This window comes from Lichenostomus cassidix, chromosome 1, assembly GCF_008360975.1.
Source record: "Lichenostomus cassidix isolate B80296 chromosome 1, HeHo_3.0, whole genome shotgun sequence".
NCBI classification, from domain to species: Eukaryota; Metazoa; Chordata; class Aves; order Passeriformes; family Meliphagidae; genus Lichenostomus; species Lichenostomus cassidix.
This window is the reverse complement of record NC_139479.1, coordinates 27,900,909-27,921,765: the sequence shown is the minus strand read 5'-3', so window position 1 is coordinate 27,921,765 and position 20,857 is coordinate 27,900,909. Positions and strand designations below refer to the sequence as shown.

Here is a 20,857-nt window from a genome sequence, read left to right as displayed (position 1 = left end):
TTATTCACAACCCTGTCCCTGAGGGAATTCCTGCATGTTATCAGAAATTTTTCCAAAGATCATTAACAGATATTACAAACCAATTGAAACTGAGTATTTTCTTTGCAAATTACTTTTAACTTTAGAGCTATTGAAAAAAGACATTGAGTGATTTAATTTACTTAATCTGTCTACAGATTGCAGCTATGTGCATATCCTGTGATTGCATTTCCAACAAAAAGCATATATAACTATCCCTAATAGGGATATTTTTCTAAATTATCGTACAAGATCAGGAAGATCTCTGCAGATATTAATGTTTACTTTTTCATTTAGAAAATTGCACTCAAGAAAGAAATGGGCATCTTTATTCCGTTGTTATTTTAGAAATAATAGCACACTATAATACTTATTTTACCTGCTATTTTAATTAAAACTCCAATAATCATCATGTCCTTTGAGAATATGTCCTACTGATTTTTTCTGAAAAAACACTGTACTTTCATTAGGCTGTGAAGACAATGTTTTAGAAACACCTTACACTGCAATGAGTATACCAAAAGAGATCCTCTATCTTGCACCAATCCAAAACAGCAAGCTAATTCACCAGTGGAGAGCTGGAGATTGTATTTGATTCTGTACCTCATCACCTTAAACTCCTCCCAGAGAACCCTAAATGCATCAGCACCACTTCTACAGGAAGTATGAAAAATCTCTTCCCCCATGAATATTTAGCTTACAGCTTCCTAGCTAAGGTTCCTGCTCTCTTTGCAGATAAGAGACAAGAGCTTGAGCCCCCTGAAGCCTGGGAGGACTTTGAAGATATTGACTGTGAATGACAGCAAACACAGCTGCTGTACTTTGTGTACTGCTCAGTCCTGATCATGTGTTACATGTTCTTTGCCAGGACACTCTTGGTAAACATAAGGGAAAAGCAATGGATAGTTTGAGGAGGTGAATCAGGATCAACTGCTGGGAAGTTCACCTTAGCTGAGGTGGTGACTGGCCAAGAGGATCAAGCAAAACAAACAGTTTAGGTGTCTTAAGATTTTCTTATCAAAAATGCAGGTGATGAACTTAGGGGGTGCCCAGATTGGGAACCTGAAGTTGGGTATCTATATCCCACATGCATCTCAGTCATCCCCTTTTGTGGCCTTCTGCCCAAATATGCCTATTCAGAGAAGGACACAGATTTTTCACTGCAAATGGATGCCTAAACATCTTTTGATATCTTGCTTTGGGTGGTGGGAGGAATGTGTGGGAAGGGTAACAGAGAATTTGCAGATAGTAATGCCTTCCTCAGATACTCTGCATCTTCCTGTCAGCTGGGCCAGAGGTCTGCCACCAGTTTAAAAACTTCTCCATTGCCAGTACTCATTCTTAGTACTATTGAACTCTCTTAATGTTTTCCTTTCCTGGGTTACAACAGAAAGATCTCAAAAGGATTTCATTTTTCCCAGTTCAAAAAAAACACACAGAGTCACCTAACTTAAGCAAATTTCTAAAGTCTGTCAAGAGCTGGAAAAATTACTTCCTGAGCTACCTGATGTCCAGTTTTGTCCTGTAAATATTGAGACCATAAATATTTACAAAAGTACCGTGTGATTAGCTTGGCAACTTGTTCCTGCCCACCATCCTGTGGAGATAAGTAGCCATGAGATAGAATAGGATCTGGCTGCTACTGAGCAATTAATATCTGCACAGGTTCCTGGTTTGGTTTTAACCCATGTTGCACCAGATAAGTGCAAACGGAGGATAGCATGCTTTTTTTTCTTGATAAAGTTGCAGCCTCTCATGCCTGCTCTTCATTCACCCCCACAACCTGCTCAATACACTCCTCCAGTCATGGTCCAAGCCCCTAGTTTGCAGCTATAATAGCACTGCGACTGCCAGTAGCTGTCTCTGTGAAATCCAACTGCTTTTCAGGATCTCCTCCTTTTAGATGTGCTTCCCTCACCCTTCTGCCACACACTTGCAACTGGCATTACAGTGTCAGATCAGATGGCATGCCTGCAAAGCCAGAGCCCCAACACATTTGCTAGTGGCTTTTGCTTCTCTTAGCAGTGCAATCTCTTGTGCATATCTAGCTTCAGGGACGAGCTTCAGGGAGTTCCGTGCTCCATCCTCCCTCTCTTCCCTCCCTGCCTTCCCCCTCCCATGTTCCTTGTGTTGCCTGTGCTTTACCTCAGCCACCCACCTGGTGCTCTGGGCTCCTTCTGTGGCTCCTTCTACTTGGACACTGGTGACAGAAGCCACCACAGTGCCTCTGTCAGGGGTGACCCAGACTCTCCACCTGCCAGCATCGGGCGCTGTGCCATCAGCTGCCAAACTGGCACAGCTCCACTGGCTGTGGCGGCTGAGCGCTTCTGTTGTCACTCAACCCAGGACATCTCCACGGAGTCTGATAACACATCTGCTAATTAATGCCAGTTGTGATCATTGGTCAGATCCTCAACTGGGTTAAATTGAAATGGGTCCATTTAAGCCTGTGACAATTAGCAGCAGCTTAGAGCTGACCTGATGGTTTTCTCTATAACGTGAATATATATGTTCAAAGTGAGTAAAATCCACCAACAAATTGCACAAAAACTACCAAATTATCACAAAATGAAATGTGTGTCAGTAACTCCCAGCCCAGGCCAAATTACAGTGGTGGCAAAGAAGTGATAGCCTCAGGTATGTTAACAATTCTCTGAGCTATCCAAGCTCCTTATAATAAAAATAATTAATAACAATATACATGCTTCTGGACACACTCACCTTTCTGTAAAAAAAGCCCAATGAGTCTGTCTTTTGAAAAACAGACTATCAGAAAATTTGAATGTGATTCTATTAACTTGTAAGTATAGTGTTTTACATTTTAATAATAGAACAGATCAAATCTATTCTTGAATTCAGTTTTTATAGGCAACATCAGAAAGAGAAAAGAAACAGTTCAAGAATTTGCTTTGTATTTTTTTCTGCCTATTGCCAAAATTTTATTTCGATCAATACTTCCACCCTGTTAAGTTTTATCTTCAGTCCTCTCAACCATAGCAAGCCGAGTTGTAGTAAGTATTAAATCATAAACAGAGGTAAGTAAGGCACTCCTGGAAATAAAGCAAAAGTTTGATAGGTTGTGTCAAAAGGAACCGCTGTTATTATTATAATTTATTATTTGTTAAGCGCTGACAATATGCTCAGTTCTGCTGATTAAGTTTTTCTGAGCAAGTTTTACTGATTATCTTCTGAGGACAACACACTGTACTACAAAGAAGATATGTGACAGCTATCAAGACTTTTGCTTTAAAGATTCACTTAGCAAAACAATTACATGCCAGTTATGCAGGTCTTATGGAAAAAAAGAAAGAAAATGCATAAACTGAGTAAATATCATGACTTTTGTGTTCACTAATTTTCCTACTCCAGATCTCTCATTTCAGTACTGTCTGACAACCTCAAAGTTACAGTGAGATTTGAGGAAGATCTAAAGCCTCATCCCTGCTTATATTCAGTTATAAGCATCATGCTATATTAGAGGCAAGCACACAGTATGTATTGTTAGAATCTGTCTTTGGATCTGGGACTCACTCCCCAGCAAGGGCAGAGATGGCTGAATGGGGCCAGCCTGAGACAGACAAAAATCAGAACAGCTCCAGACTCACACATACATTTCCTTCATGCCACAAAGCAAATCAGACAGAGCTTGCCAGTCCCCTACTTGTAGGTGGTGACCTGACCTTATGAACACATTTGGGGGTGCAGGTGCCACAAGGGAGTGTTTCCTATCCTTGCTGGGCTGTCAGGGCTGTTCTTCTAACAGACCTATTGTAAGTTTCTCCACCCTGAGCTGTAGGTACGATTTTGCAGGGCATCTAGGAGTCAGGGATGTTGTGTTTCTGCTGGTCCAGATTCACTGCAGATATTCTATTCCTGAGAGTCTAGGTGAACTTTGTGCCTGGTTTATATCTACTTTAGCATGTAAAGGAATCACAGCACAGTTTCTTCCTCCACCTTTACCCTTAGATCATTTATGTATGGTTTACCTCCAGGGTGGAAGATTCCCCAAAACAGGCATTTGATGGCAAAATAATATCCATGCATCTGTGTGTACACAGCAAGGGACATGGCTGAGGACTGCTCTAAGAATCTCTGGCCAAATTTGCGTGTCAGGAGGGTGCCAAACAGACATTGTCCCTTGCCCCAACCAGGCAACACCTAGGCTTTCAAACCACAGTGCTGCCTGAGTTCCAGCTGTGCAGATGTTCTTAGAAGAAAAACTCCCTTTTGTCTGCTTCTATCCTTTAGCCTGCACACTTCCCTAAATCCTGCCAGCATGCTTTTTTTTTTTTTTTTTTTTTGTAACTGACAGAGAGAAGTGAGTTCTTATATAAATCTTTTGTGTGAAGATCAAACTGCGCACATGTAGAACTATTATTTTTTTCAAGGGAAAATCTGCCCTAAAATAATCATTCCATGTTATCCTCACAGAGCGTCTGCACTGCCTTTTAAAATGCATCCAAGGCCACCCTCAAGACCAGACACAGCGCTGGCAGGCAGTGGGCTGCAGCTGAAGTCTCTCTGCATGTGGGGAGGGCAGAGTGTGGGCAGCTCAGGGCAGGACTGAGGTCAGGGGCAATGCAGCTGGAAGGGACCGTAATCTGAGTTGCTCCTTGCAGACAATGTCAGCCTTTGTACTGATAGAAACTTGTGGGGCAACGCAGGAGCCTGGCTGGGTCATGTGAAAAAGGTGTTTCTTTACCTAGCCAGCTTGGGCTCCTCAAGCATCCAGCTGGCAGACCCTGGGGTTTCAGTCAAATCTTGTAAGTTAACATTAGTTTACTAATAGACCGAGGAGTAGAGGATTTGGTTGAGAAAACATAGCCTTTCATTCACAAACTCAGAAACCTTTGTAATGGAGAGGAGAATCAGCAAAAATGATCGACTGATAACAGTACAGTTGGGAAATTCTTTTAAAAAAAAGGAAAATACTAAAGAAGATAGCCCCCAAATGGCAGTACAACAGCAGTTTTAGGGTCAATTTCAGTGCTGCTTCGTATTTCACTATTTACCAATTTAATTACTGGCTAGAAAAGTGATCAGGTATTAGGTATAGTGAAGCCCCCATGTGTGACACCGAGCCATAGCACAACTCACTGTAGCAGCTCCAGGAAACCTCCCTCTCTCCCTTTTTCACTCTTTCTCTTTTTCTTTCTTACTTCTTATGCTCCCAAATTCCTTGAATACAATATAGCCAGAGTTTTACATCCAGCTCTAATTTTCCCAGAAGGGGCAGGTCTTAAAAAGCAGCAGAAGTTGTTTTACTCAGGACCATAAAAATGGACTCGCACTCCAGGGCAATCATTTAATAGACAGATGAACCAATTCCATTAAAATGGAAACATTCTACCTGTGCTCATCCCCCAGAAAAGCTTTTGCCAAAGCTGGAACGAAACCCTAATCTAGCCTTTATTAAAGTGGAGAGAAATCAACTTCCTTTCACGCCCCCATTCATTTTCCACCACTGTGATTTTCTAAATTTTAGGCAAGCCTGTGACCAAGAGCTGCAGGGCCAAAAGTGGCTGGATGTGCTGTATTCCTGGCCCAAATGGAAGCAGGAAATACTAAACATCTTGCATGGGAGCCTGTTCTCATCAGGTTCATAGCCCAGCTTTTTCATCAAAAGCAGTGAGGATAGTACACAGTTCAGAAATGCATCCAAGCATATGGGAGTCTCTCTACACTAATCCTCCTTTTGAGCTTCATCCAGCACTAAATCAGAGCCACACCAGAGAGAGAAATAATGCAATAACTTGTGGAAAATACAAGGCTCCTCTCTATTAGGGTACAGAAAAACAATAATGACTCCTTTCTCTCCTTAAAAATTGTTAGAGGAATATTAACAGCATAAATCATGGCAGAGGCTGGAAAAAAACAAAAGGCATGTACCATGTAAACTTGCCTGTCCTGGGAAGTTTACATCCCCATGCACCATAGGCTATGTGTGCAGGGCAGTCATTGCTGGGACAATACCAACAGCCTTGGAAGAATAACACAACAGTGACACAGGTGACAAAACTCACCTGCAAGGATAAGAAAACACCTTTTTGCAGAGTTAACCTGCACCATGCTCACAGCATTGTGACTGCTGCCACTACCTCGAGAGGTCCCCTGAGAACATCACTGATGGAATTCCAGGGAGGAAGGGCTGCACAGTCTTATTTTCCCGGACAGAATACAGGGCTCTCTGTCTGAGGGAGAGAAAGGGCTTTGCTGAGCTCATCCAGGGACAAGAGGGCCCTATGGTGGCACCAAGGCTGTCTTGGACATGAGAGCAGAACAGGCAGAGTGGTGACACCCCACTCCCCACAATGGCTTCTGGCCTCACCTATGAAAGCAAAACCAAACAGAAAAAGCAGCAAGAGGAGATCTACACCAACTGCTTGAGATGCTGTAGCAGGGAAGCACAGGCTGATTAGGGCTTGAGCCTTTCATTGCTTTTTCCGTATGTCAAAAGAAAAAAAATTCAAAGTACAACCACAGGCTCCAAAGACCGCTCTCTGGACCTCAGAGGGGTGACAGCAAGAAAGGTTTTCAACAGAGCTTGCTTCAGGAGTGCTGATGTGCTAGGGAGCTGAAAAAGAGCCGTCAGCTGACAAAATGGCATGGGTAGTTAAGGATACAGGTTAGGAGAGGGATTGGATATGTAATTAGCAACAGGAAAAATAAATGCTGCTCCAAACACACAAACAGGTACATGTGTAGAGCAAACGTAGAACTTGCAAACAGCTTATTTTTTCCATACATAAACATCTTCAAGCTAGAATTTCTCGATCACATTTATTGCCTTTTTCTGATTAAAACTGAGAGAAATATTATTTTTCTATTTTCTAAAAGAAAGAAATCAGTATATGACTCCCAGTTCTTGAAAATTACTGACCAGAATCTCATTTGGAATAACTCAGCCTCATTATTATAAAATCATAGTTATCACAGAATCATAGAATCATAGAATTGTTTCGGTTGGAAGGGACCTCAAAGAAAGTCTAGTCCAACCCCTCTGCCGTGGGCAGGGACAACTTCCACTAGACGAGGTTGCTCAAAGCCCCATCCAACATGGCCTTGAACAATTCCAGGGATGGGGTACCACAGCTTCTCTGGATAACCTGTTCCAGTGTTTCACCACCTTCTTAGTGAACAACTTCTTTCTAATATCTAATCTAAGCCCACCTCTTTCAGTTTAAAACTACATTGACATCTACAAAGCAGAGCATCTTTGCCCCAGCTTAAGATTTTCTCCCATATGCTGTTTCTTTAGAACAACTTGTCTTCCTCTTTTTCTTCTTTTTTCTTTTTTTTTTTTCACAATATGCATCTGGTTTAAGGTGACTTTTTCTTTCCCAGCATATGGAGCTGAATGATTACCATGATTTAGATTTATTTTAAATCACAGCCTATTAAATGGCAAAATAAATGCTAATATGTTGATATGGTTTACTTCTGAATGAATTATTGATATGAATGAGTAGTTGCTGCTATCATAATTACTGTTTATTAAATAAATATATTTTGAATTAGAGATCCTTTATTAAGAAATCACATTTTTGTCTGAAAACTGTTTCCCTGCTGCTAGTATAAGAAATACCTTACATTACTCTATGGAGAAAAAAAAAAAGTCCATGAAATGATTCTATTTTTTATCTTTCCCTTTGCTCTGTGAACTTGGCAGTGCTTTGTGCATATTCCCTTTCACTGCTTCTCTCCTCTAATCAGTTAAGTGAGGCTCTTTCCCCTCTGTTGTTTGTGTGGATCTGTCACATAGCACCTAGAGACAGAAAAAACCATTTTAAATAGGAAAATGCAAAACACAAAAACTAAAGGATTGAGGATCAGATACCTGAAACTCCTCTCAACATTTTCTTTCAAGCTGAGCACGTTTCAGATTAATGGTGACTCTTTAACATAAATAATGATCTAATGAAATAAATATGAAATTGAAAGAATCATAAAAAGAATTTTACATTTAAGAATGCCATCTGCGTTACACTTAGCCTAACAATGAAATCATTTCAGTGCCAAAACATCTCGCTCTGCTTCCAGCACAAGTTACAGGAGAGGGTAATGGCTTTGCAGAATGGCATAAAAGTCTGACTTCAATCACGGAAGGAACACCTGGGTTCAAACTCACTCTGCTTCACACAGACAATGGATCTCACGCGTTAGTTTTGAACTCACCCCTGCTAATGTTTCCACCTCGAGTCATCACGAATTTTCACAAAGCTGACAATTTTTATTGCAAGGAAATTTAGATATCAGGGGAGATTTTGTGGGTCAGTGTGAGAAGATTTTGCAACAACTGTTACACTGATCCTCTGCTTTCCAGCTGTGGAATCCAAAGTCAGTACTGTCTGACTGAAGTGCACAGAACTCAGAAACAAGACCCTATTAAAATATATCTGTCGTAAGAAAAATTCCCTCATAAAGCACTTAGGACTTAACACCAGGCCTATTATCAGTTTTTAGGACCAGCATGCTAAGCCACAGGCCTGTGTGGGCCTGCATTGGGAAGCTTTCTGTGTCACAGGATAGCGATGCTGTTTTTGTGAACAGGGAAGCCAAGCTCTTGCCATGTGCAAGGCGGCGCAGCAGAGCCATGCAGAACACAATGGAGATTGTTTGTTTACACCAGCCGAAGAGAAGGGAACATATTTGTTTTGAGTGAGCTGTGTTAGAATACATATTGTTTTATATGCCCAGGCCTCATTACGCCATGCTAGTCTTCAATATGGATCAAATCCTAAAACTGCTCGACATACTGAAATAAATGTGAGTTCTACCCACAGAACATCTCCAGACTTAGGCCTCATGTCTGTCAATGTCATCTCAAAAAAACAAATGTTCAAAGAAGAAAAACAACAAAAGTATCTTAGAGACTGTGGAGGATGCTCACGTGTGGTAGATGCCATTCAAGGGGATGCTAAGGAATTACTTGGAGAGAAAGAAATCCATACACCAAGACTGAAGAAAAGAGTGGACCTGAAAAAAAGGAGAGAGAGTTAAGTTTCACAGAAAAAATATTTCTCATTTGTGTTTTAGAAGGTACTCTGAGAATGAGAGGAAATTCTTTCTTCACATCAATGATGCAGCTGCATAAAGATTTCCTCAGGCAAAGGCGGCAACAGCTCATATTTTGCTTAAAGATGTAATCGTGAGGGCAGTCACAGAGGAAGAGTTAAAGTGCTGTTCAATAAACAACCTGAAGTGCTGTATGCTCTATTCATATAAGGAAAGGTATGAGCCAACGGAGAGAGATGTTCAGCTGCAATCAAAGAGGATCTGAGCCTAACTGAGCGCTCACATGACAGTTGGGATCACTTCGGATCCCTTCCAATGAAGACAAAATAACATCAAAAGCAGGGAGACTTTTTTTCTTTCTTTTAAGGATGAAAACACAACATCATTAGTCAAATTTACTCTGAACTTCCACCTCCTCATGTTGATTTGTACTCAGGTTCGGTAAACATATCTTTCCATCAAGGTAAATAAATGTAAAAGCCCATCAGTAACTTAATTGCTTAACGATGGATGCAGTGCGGGGTGTAACACTGTTTCTGACTATACTGTTGAAGTTAACGACCTCTCAAAAACGCCTATTATACAGCTTGGCAGTTAAAAAAATCTGTTCCTTCTTGAAAATCTGCTTATAAAATTTCAACCATTTTTTCCTGGTGTTGGGGAGGGGTGGAAACATCCGAGGACAATTTTTCAGGTGAACTGATGTAAAAACGAGTTTATTCATTTGAGATGCCATCCTCCGTGGGCCTGCATGACCCAGGGAATTTAGGCTTGAGAGACGTGGGGAGTCCACAGTGATGGCAAAAGTTTCACAGCCTGGGGAAAATATCTCCAAATTAAAATGGTTCTGAGTGGGACAATTTGCTAGAGGAGTGGACATCTCAGTCCGCAGATGTCAGGCAGGAGCCTGATCTCACATGCATAGCACACACCTAGGGACATCTGGGAATGTGCCCTCCTCCTCTGTCCTTGCACACCTAGAGCCCTGGATTGAGAGGACCCATGGGAGAAAGCAGTTGCTGCCATTAAAACCAAGCCATTTAATAGAGGTGAAGGCAGAATCAGCTCCCCAGTGAGAGAACAGTGAGCGTGGAGGATATGCCAAGCATCTGAGAGTGAAATCTGGCTCACGGTGGGCAGGCAGGCACAGTGCAGAGGCACAGCTGCCAGCCTGACATGATGGATCAGAAAAGCTACTAAGGAGCTGTGAGAGTCCAGGCAATTGAAACAAAGCAAAACACAAAAAGGCAATAGGTCAGACCTTCTTTACAATCTATCAATTAAACAATCATCCACTTCCAAAGGAGTATGATGTCCTGAGCAGTAGACATCCCAGCACATGATTGCTACTGTGGTGGATGGACAGACTCACCAAAAGGAATTAATAATTGCCAGTAGTGCAAATAATTTAGTTGAAGTTGTTCTGCAGTGAACCCCTCTGAGGAAATAACATGGTTGGGCATTTTGGCTTAATTCTATAGTCCCATACCAGCTTTACTCAGCCCATTGGAAAACAAAGGTGTGTTCAAATCTGTCCATTACATGGGAAGCTTGTGCCAAAATCTGTCCCTCCTTCAGTTAGCCAGGAGTGGTGAGTGCCACAGAGTCGGCTTCAGCTGCTTTCTCCAAAATCCTGAAGCTTTCAGAAACATTCATTTCTGCTGGCATCGCTCAACAGCTCATTGTTAGGATTTGTTCTCATTGGCATGCATGAACTGAGACTGATGTACAGGGTGATCCAGACTGACAGCCTTCAGCCCCAAAAGTGGATACCTGCTTCCCTTAGAGTCCATGGAATCACACTTGACTCAGAAGGATATATGCAAAAATTATCTTTCCTCTCTCATTCGTGTGTGTTAAGGCTAAGTGTGTTCAGCCAAATTAGCAATCAGGCAAACTGTGCATGCAGAAATCTGCACTTGTACAAACTGTGCATTTTTTTGTAACATTCCAAGATTAAATATCTTGACAAAAGATGAAAACCCTTTAAGAAATCTGCCCCTAGAGAAAAGTAACATTTTTTTATTCCATTTACTGTCAAATGACATATAGTTGAACATAGTCCTATAGGTTGATTTGTTGCTTTAAATAATGTCACTAACATCCAGATATCAATGTGATGGTGCAGAAAAAAAGAGTTCACATTCAGCTAGATTCAATTACAGACCTGGAAATTGAAATTAAGTCTAATGCTACATGCTTAATTCATGTTTGTGTGACTGAGAAAGGGAGTATCTGGTTTACCTTGAATTTCCTGCCTTAGTGTGGTGAAAACATGACCCATCACATTAATTAAAAAATAGTTTTCAAACGTAATTTAAGTGGTATTGCACTGGCAGGAGGAGACAAACACCTTTTTGTCCTTTACATGTTATGTGATATAAAGGAAGCTGCTCAATATTTTTTTCCTCAATTCCAAGGTAGGTCTTACAATTCTCAGTGAAGAACAGGAAAAAGGTATGATGATGTAGCACAATGAGAAGCCAAGGATTCTGCTTTACTAAAAAAAATATTTAAGCATTTGTCCCTCAAAACATGGGTTTCTGACCACACTGTTTAAACAGGTGCCTATAGGCAGTTATCACATATGTTATGCAGGTCTATATTTATCTCATTTGAGTGTTATACCCGGATTGGTATGTTCACGTTTAATACCCCAAAAATACTGTATCATAGCAGTGGACTTTCAACCAGCACACATTTGACTACTGATTCACATATGCGGCTGGGACTAACTTTTCTCCTAATATGGTGATGGCACAGGCACTATTTAAATTATTCCTGAGCCTTGTAAATATACACCAGATGTATCTTTTGTAAATGTTACATTTTGCAACATCTCAGCATTTGTGAATAGTTGAAAGCGATGCCAGCCATGCTTTAATGGGGCACAGAAGCGTACTGCATTCAAAGAAATGGCACACCATTGCAATAGTCAAAATTACAAGTGCTGTCAAAAAGCTACATTTTTGCTTTATTGATTAGCATCAGGTAACGCAGCGCTTCACATCATACCTTCATACGTGCCTCTTTCACTGACAATTTTTCTCTGCACATGGTTAACATGAGGGATGTGGAACTTCCAGGGCTGCCCTGGGGAAGAAGAAGGGCAGAGAGGCCTGGAGAGCCACACGAGCTCCCTCAGACACTATGATGGTCAGAGGTGGAGGCAGAAGGGCTGTGTGGGCTGCCACTTCCTCAGCCGCGGTCACCACCCACTGCCACAGGGATGTGCCTGCCATCCCAGAGCTCAGGAGGGACAAAGCTCACCTTTCCCACAGGTACTATGCAGTTTGAAGCTGTGACCTATTTTCCTGCAGCTCAGGCTCCTGCTGTTTGGTTCTCCCTTGTTGCAGAGGTAACTCAGCATCAGGGAGAGGTATCTCCCATTAGGGACCTCTCCTGAAGGTCATGGTGAATTCAGCTGTAAGAAGAAGCCACCTCCTGGGCTTTTTCAGACCTCTCTTTTTCCCTAAGCTTTTCCTGGCTTTCCTGCGTCATTGCAGAAATCTCATAGAAGACCCAGGAGCACATGTGTAACAGGTTATGGGAAATGTGCTCTCTGCACCTTCTACCTTCTGGGACTTGCCCTACCCATCACCACCACATCCAAACTGCCTCCATGGTCTCCGTGTTAGCACCAGGCAGTAAAAGGAGCTGTCAGAAATAAGCCATGACATTTGCCTGAAAATGCACATTTTTGCAAAATATGTCCCCCAACTGTCCCACAGATAAGAGGAAAGGCCTTTATAATATTGCACAATTACTATTATTTGCAAGGCAGAGTACTTTTGCTCAGTGAATTTTGTGCTGGAATTGCACCGTGCGACTCAGTTCAGCAAATCAGCTAAAATCAGAGCTAGGTGTCACAGGACAATAAACTTAGAGGGAATGGACTAGACATAATGCCCCACTACAAGTATTATTTCTAAGTTCACAGGCTTGCAAATTAAAACGTCCCTGGATCACTGCCATAAAAAAACAACATTAAAAATCGGGGGAAGAGGTCTGGGTGTCTGTTAGAAGAATCTAATATATACCAAATGTGTATGCAGAGCTTCTTAGATATATGCATTGCTGAAATATAGCCTACGATTAATGTAAAAGCAGAAATATTTTAATTGTATTTTTCCATTTGATATTCAAATGAAAAAAATATATCTTATTAAACACAGCACTTGGCTTTGCTATTTTAATAAAAAATAAGTTGTTGAGGAAAAGAAAAGCAAAACTACTGATTTCTTTCCTTATGATGATCAAATGAGCCTTTCATGTTTGTATCTTATACTTCACTTTTTAGCATTTTGAGGCAAATAGCAGATATCAAAACTTAGTAAATAATCAAAGACTTATTCAGTTTTCCAAACTGTCATACTGCTTATCTTGTAATAACTGATCTCTTAGGTAGCATAAGCTATTTAATTGCTACTGAAGATTATTTGAATGAAAAAAGAGACGACATTCTCCCTTACCCCTCAAAAAGACAAAACTATATTCTTCAAAAAGACACATGCCGACAGATAGATTCTGATCTCTTCTACACATGCACAAGTGCAGTAGCTAATTTTACAAGATTTGATAGGAGCTGCATATCTGAGATTACACCTTGTCCTCGAGACTGCACATTCCACATGGAAAATGACTTAATTTGGAAATAAATTTTGTTGCTGATAAATCCAGATTCCCAAGTCTCTGGGCATCCAAAGAACCGAACCTATTAAATTATTTTAAAAAACAGCTACTGCATTTTAAAGGGACTTTTTACAGTGTTGGCAAAGTGCGTATTCATGTATCCCCCCTGACATGATAGACTGTAATGGCTCCAGTCTGTCATGTCAACCATCTGCATATTAAACAGTCCCTAAGTACACATTGACACAGCAGACCCTAATAGCTCTGAAGCCGTAACAATCTATTGAGTCAATAATATGCATGTTAAAGAGCATCTCCTGTACTTCCATCAATATCTTTTATCTTTTCCTTAATTTGTATCTTCTTTTTATATGTATATTCAGAGTTAAAGTTTTAGGAACCTTTATCCTTTAATGTGCTGCTGCAGATGTGAAACATGTGGCTCAGAGAGGAATATGCAGTAGCAAAATCCTTCCCTAGTATTGGGGCCAGACCTCAAAATAAGGACTGTAATATTTTTACACTGACAGCGCACATTCTTCAGATGAGGTAGAAATAGCCCCTCTTTTCTGCTGGGCTGGACCCAGTGCTGGTGAAAAGCCCAGGAAAGGTTCCTGATGATTTCACAGGCTTTGGATGGAGCCCAGTGTGATGATACTCATTTCCTATTATACATTTCCTTCTAATTAAATGAAATAGGTCACAGGGGGGAAATGAAACAAAAGACAAATGTATTTACTTACAGTAATATCAACCCCCCAAAAACGGCAATCAAAACCAAGAGAAAAGATAATACAAAACATACTGTCTCTTCATTAACTTGAAATTATGTCTGGTACCATAGTCTTAATTCATTCCTGTGTGATCTTGGGATCTTTTATACCATGGAAGAGGGAGACTGTTATTTAACCATAAGAAAATGGGAACTTAACTTCTTTTGTTTAAATAACTGGAGGGGAAAATTCTAATTTTTTTACTCAACTTCACATCACCATACCATGCTGCAATTCTCTCACACTCTGATCACAGGGCTTTCCCATCTTCTTCCAATCTTCTTGCTTTCTGTAAGCATCACAATTTGGCTCACACTTTTAAAAGTGAAACCAAAGTGCAATTCGTGTTTCCAAAATGTAGACCCAAGGATAGGGAGGTCACTTGACCCTATCGGCAGATCTTAGCTGTCCTAAATTCCCTTCTCCTTTCCATTAATTTGATACCAATGTATCTTTGATGCACATAGGGATTTATTCCAGCATATTCTTGATTAACTTTCACTCCAGTGAGGACAGAATCATGGTACTCTCCCTATTGGTTTCCAGGAACGTGCAATTCATCCTACCCCTGACTTGCACCATTCCATGTCCCCAGGCACACTAGACCAGATCTACTTCTGTGCCTCATTCAGTACAGCACCCCTAACTGCAAGACAAGCACTGAAGGCACCTGTCTTCTATTAGGTCCTTGGCAACGTCTCATAGCCAGCAGGCTTTTCTTCCCAATGCAATGGCAGGGAAGTTGATCACATGCCCACACGCATGCCCAGGGATTTGCCCAACCATGAGGCAGGTCCTCTAAGCCTCAGACTATTGCATAAACTTCATCTTATGTGTGTTATCTACTCTCTGTGTTATCAGGACAGTACTTTCTAAACTATGGATAACACAGTACTCACAAAGCAACAAAAAAAAAGGGAAAAAAAAAAGCTATTGAGAAAAACCTAAGCAAATTAACAAAACCTAAAGAATGGGTGCCATTAAAACAAAAAAAAAAAAAAAAACACCAAAAAAAGCAAAAGTCACTGTAAGCCCTGATGTGTTGCCTGTATTTCCTTTAGCTGAGGAAGACAACCTCAGTGTAGCTCCAGAAGGGTTTTTCCTGACAGAAAAGGTTCATTGTCAACTCCTGTCTGCGATGCTGCAGTTCATCACCAAATTATAGATGAAGTGCAGCCCTCTCTCTACAATACTATGGGTACAGCCATGTCCATTTGAGGAAAATAGGTCTTCTCTGGACCTTCTGCAGGAGTTCTCTTTTGCTCTTCACTCTGGTACTTGCTGTGTATCAACCCAACAGCCCGGACTACTCCAGCCCTGGTGAAGGTAGGAACATCACACAACAACCACACAGCAGATCCAGATTATTTATAACATCCCTTGCTCCTCTGGCTCCTCTGCTTGTGCCTGATGAGCCTTGTAGGCTTCACAGAACTTAACAGAATTACCACACAATGGCAAAGGACAGGAGGAGGGCTGCTGGCCACACAGCCAGAGTCCTTTAACACAAATCCTCTGCACCAAAGATGATTGGTTTGGATGGCCAGTGTTTCCAGGAATTGTTCCACTGATTTAAGAGGATAGATCACCCAGTCCAACTTCATGGACTTAGAGCAACAGATACCTGCCACCAGGCAAAAAAGCCACCAGCTTTGGTCCATAAATGAGAAAGGTAAGGGTGAGGAAGGGAGGGCAAGTGAAAGAAACATAATGCTGTCGATGAAGTGCTCCATGTTCCGCCAGCCGCCCTCTTGTGCGTGCTGCAAATGCAAGGCTTCTTGCTGCCTTGTCCCCCTCCTGCACAACCTGTTTCATGACCAGTTGCAGCTGAGCCTACCCCAGGCTGGCCTGACCCTGAATGGAAACATTCCCAATTACTTCAGTGAAGAGGGCTCTGTGTCCTCAGGCAAATGTATGAGAGCAAAATTTGGGTAGGGCTATGATTTCACTGCCTGTGTGCATAGGATGTCTCCTTTCCTACACAGAGGATTGCTGGCCACCCTTCCCACTTTTTTGGTTCTCAGTGTTCATCACTGCACCTGGAGTTATCTCCCATTTACCAGGGAGTTGATTTAAGTGTCTGACTCAGTCACATATGTTTGGCTCCCTTATTCAGAGTAAGATTTGGCCTACTAGCTGTGAAAACAGCTTATATCACATGTGCTGCAAAGCCTAGCCAGAACAGGCTGAATAAAGGATGAAGTTTAATCATGGAAATGTTGACCTACAAATAGAGAACAAAATGTTAAACCACATGGTATAGGGTGGTGCATGCCCCAAATATCAAGGAGAGGAAAGAAGAATTGAACACATTTGGAAAGTAAAGCTTACTGTTTGGGGTTTGATTTTTTTATTTTTTTTTACTTTTTCTTTCTGCATATTCGGAGAGTCAGACCCACACTGTTCCTGCTCACGATGACACCCTGGCATCTGAAGAACAACATGACACCCACCACAAAATGCTGCTGTTGGCTGGCGCCATCTAAAGCAGCGAGGTTTGATGAGGGAGGTGAGACTGCCAAAGGCAGGCGAGTGGGGGTGTCACAGAGAGTGGGACCCGGCCACCAGCGTGACTCCAGTCTATAGAACCTGTACAAACTGGGGAGAGGTAAACGTGACGAGGATTAAGACCCCTTTCATCCTGTGTCTTTAAAAACTAGTCCTGGGTTACCTCTTACAGCAGGGGGGCAGGGGGAAGGTTGTCGTTATTTACACACCACCTTTCAGCTGGGACATCCTCACCTTTGTGGGTTTAACACAAAGAAGGGCAGTGGTTTTGGCAGAGAATCCATTTCCATTTTTAATCACAACTATCACACAAACAGTTCATCTCACAGGATGGGAAAACTTTCTCAGAGGCTTTATTTAACATATTTTTGGGTGTTGCAAAGGACAAAGAATAGATTTTTTAATCAATCATCTTGCTTTCAATAACTCATCGGCTTTGTCTTTAGGTACACTATATTTTACACAAACGTAGTTAACAGCAGCCGGCCAGGCCTTACTGACTGACAACTGTTCTTTACAGGATTTCTATGTGCCAAGGAGCTGGACAGTAATATCCATTTGGTATTCATGGAAAGTACTTGCAGAACAATAAGGACAATAATTGCTTCTGATTCTTGTGTTTACAACACTGCCAAAGTATCATTAGAGCCTTATTTATAGATAATAATGCTTATTAATCACACATATTTGAATTTTGGAATGTATTAGATTAATATTCTTTTGTAACTTCGTTCTGTACTAATGCTATGAAAAGCACTTTCTGAATGCAGCCCACTGGGAAGTGCTTGCCCCAGTAAAGTAAAAGCATCCAAGCCATCTGCAGGTGAGGGACAAAGGGCATACCTCTTCCTCAGCAGACAAACACCAAAGCCGGACACACCAGTTCCAAAAGCAGCTCCTCTGGATTAAAATCAGAGACAGATTCCTGAAAAAAATACCGTGAAAGGGGTGATGGTAGTGTTCTGCTTGAGCTTGCTTTTTGATACTCTAGGAAAATGTTTGCTTTCTACTGCTTTATAAAGAAACTGAGTTTGGAAGGTGAGGAAGAGATCCATCTATCATGTCACTCTCTAACAGCCCATTCTACCCCATGGGTGAGTTTAGCCTGGACCTCAGGATTCCTTATCAGTCAAGAGGTTGCTAATGAGAAATATACTACAAAAAACACTCATAATTTTGGTTATCAAATAATTCTAGATTTTCTATATCAGCATCTTCTACCATTTAATAGCATGATACAAGGAAAATAGGTTTTTAAAAAGACATTTACAACAAGCAAAAGTGACACCCAAATCTAAATACCAACTGCCATATATTCATATCCTCCTTTGTTTTGCTGTAGCCCATTACAATGCTGAAAAAACACACCAAAGCAACTGCAGTACCAAACTCTTCAATTTTTAGTGTGTGACCAGCTCCACAAATTTGTGCTTAAATTAATGAAGTACAGAAGAGTGTAGAATGTTTTATTAGTAGTAGTAATATAAGTATTATTATTTTCTTCAAGATAGTTTTTCAAGCAAATTTACAGAGGCTCTGTCAGTTTAGAGATGACATTTCCATCTGTTTGTTGTTTTTTTTTTCCTTTTTACCCACTGCTGATGTAATGTAACACCAGACAGTAGAGAAACCAGGAAATGGGAAAGCGGGTGTTGTATTTTATTCTGCGTGTCCATTTTGTGTTTTTTATGGTGCTCCCTGCACAGTGAGGATACCTTGTTAGTAAGTGTCACAGCCTCATTGTCTCCAGGGATCTTTTACAGTAGCAGGGAAAAAAAAAGAAATAATTAAAACGCAGAAGTTTTAAATTGTGAAGAACACTTGTGGCTTTGCTGCAACTCCCCCAAGATGCCCCTAGCCATTACGTTTTTAGCAGACAAAATTACGAAGTGATGTTGTGCCTTTAAAATGTGTTTTACCTACTAATGTTCCAGTGTGTTTTGCTTACTGTGTTTAGAAAACGCCAGTATTAAGGCTTCCCAGGAATTTCAAACCTATCAAGACAGTCAGTGCTGAGCACAGCCCAATTGATTCTAGATGAAGCCAGGATTTAAAATTAAAAAACTCCTAATAGAGAGATTAGATATAAAATCAAAGCAGAAAGTTGGAGTCGGGATGCGGAGGGAAGCCCCATCCTTACGGGTTCCACACAACAAAGCAGTGCACCCCTCCCATCCCAGAGAGCACAGCTCCTGCTGGGGGCCGCGGGGCCAGCTTGTCCTGGGCATTGCTGGGAGGAGGGTCATGGCTTCAACCACGACTTGCAGACAAAGGAATCATTCCCCGGGTTTGGGCACTGGGGGAGCACAGAGCTTTGGATTTGGCTCCTTTCCCACTTGCAGATCAACACCACCCAGCCAAAACTGAGCCCAAAACTTGAAAGTGCTGCACTGAGAGGACTTTGATCAATAACCAGTCATGGGTTTTGGTTCGCCTGCTAGTCCTCTTCTGAAAAGAAAACCCAAAGCCCCAGGTGCACACAACCTGCTACAGCACACACTGGCAACTAGACGTCTATGGATACTCTCCTCTTCCCAGCCATGGGTGGCTCCTTGAAATGTTTGCTCTATTTTCCTTAGGTTTCAGAGTGTCACAGTGCAAAAACTGGCCCTCTTAACAGGTCTTTGAAATTTTCATCTTATTCTTTCCTAACAGTAATAAAAATAGCTGAAAGAGTTCAGTACAAGGATCCTAATTTCAAAAAGTCAGCAGTGTATAAAATCATAATTCACACTATGCAGATTACAGAATTCTTATTTTCTTAATTGAGTAGTGAACAATAATTTCTATTGTTTTGGTCTGTTTGTTTCAGGGCAGTAGAGGTTTTATAATTTCTTCTACCTCTTAGAAGAAAAAGGCAAAGCAAACAGTTACCACATGAGGAAAGGTACATTTGTACTTTATATTAGTATGGCTGAAGCTAAACATACACAAAGATAAAAACAGACATTTCCAGCTATAGAATCTTAGCATTTTTTATAGCCAGAGATATGCAAGTCAGATTTATTTGTCAACATTTGACTTTCTAACAAGAAATCGGCTTTTTTTAAATACTGAGTTTTCACAGTTCTCACTGAAGTCAAATGAAAGGGTAAATGCCCAACGCCCTTGAAAAATAACCATTTTCCTACAGTATCCCTTTTCTGTGCTTATTTGAATCCCCAATATAAAAAAGCTGGCCCTCCCGCACAAAATAAGTAGATGACCCTACAAACTCTGCTCACATGCACCAGAAATTTCAGTATGAATCAGAGCATGCAAAATCAAGTCTCGAGCAAAACCTAAGAAAATAAGCAGCAAAATCACCTTCCTAACATTGACTGGAATTACTACAAGTTACATTTTTGGACTTGTAGATATGGGATAGAAAAATCAAGACAGGGAAGTTTTGACTGGCTTCTTCACTAACTATATCTCAGTGGTCACAAAACAAAAAGGAAAATTCAACTGGAAAAGTTCTAAACGCAGAGGAAGTTTCAAGAGTGTCTTTCTGTAGTATCATTTTATTTGCTATATTTCTCATTAGGACAATATTATTCTGCTTGTATTTAACAGTGGATTTGTTGTCAAATAATTATTCTTTCTATTATCAGATTGCATTATTATTGTGTATTTATCCCTCCAGATATGTATCATGAACATTTCTCTTCCTTAGTTTTATATCATATAAAGCTGCTAAAGTTTGGGATTTGTAGTTTCCCATCATCTTTATGGAACTGTAAGACACAAGCAGGAATAGAAATAAAAACAAATCTTTTCATCAAGTAGTCTGCTAACCAAAAGGAGAAAAAAATAAGCTTTGTATATTTCTAAATAGTCCTCCAAGCGTCTTATACTTTTACTATGTGTTATATATCATATGGTTTCTCCCCCTGTTGTGACATCTCTGATTACTTTAAAAAAACTCTCAA

General features: G+C 40.9%; 2 long non-coding RNA genes across 18 annotated transcripts in view; one reads left to right on the top strand and one right to left on the bottom strand.

The window, feature by feature from the left end:
• The window catches only part of LOC146444402 (uncharacterized), a 40,185-nt gene that overhangs the window by 5,932 nt on the left and 13,396 nt on the right, over window positions 1-20,857 (bottom strand). For 9 of the 17 annotated variants that reach the window (XR_014850558.1, XR_014850560.1, XR_014850549.1 and 6 more), the window contains 2 exons: window positions 17,790-17,871; window positions 8,909-8,994 (listed from right to left, as the gene is read on the bottom strand). This is a non-coding gene — a long non-coding RNA (uncharacterized LOC146444402). Of the gene's footprint in view, window positions 1-8,908; window positions 8,995-16,891; window positions 17,037-17,789; window positions 17,872-20,857 lie in introns of all 17 variants that reach the window. The other 8 variants (XR_014850571.1, XR_014850563.1, XR_014850570.1 and 5 more) reach the window with 2 other exon arrangements.
• Window positions 1-20,857, top strand: part of LOC146444403 (uncharacterized) — a 49,610-nt gene that overhangs the window by 15,769 nt on the left and 12,984 nt on the right. The gene's annotated exons all lie outside the window — the stretch shown is intronic.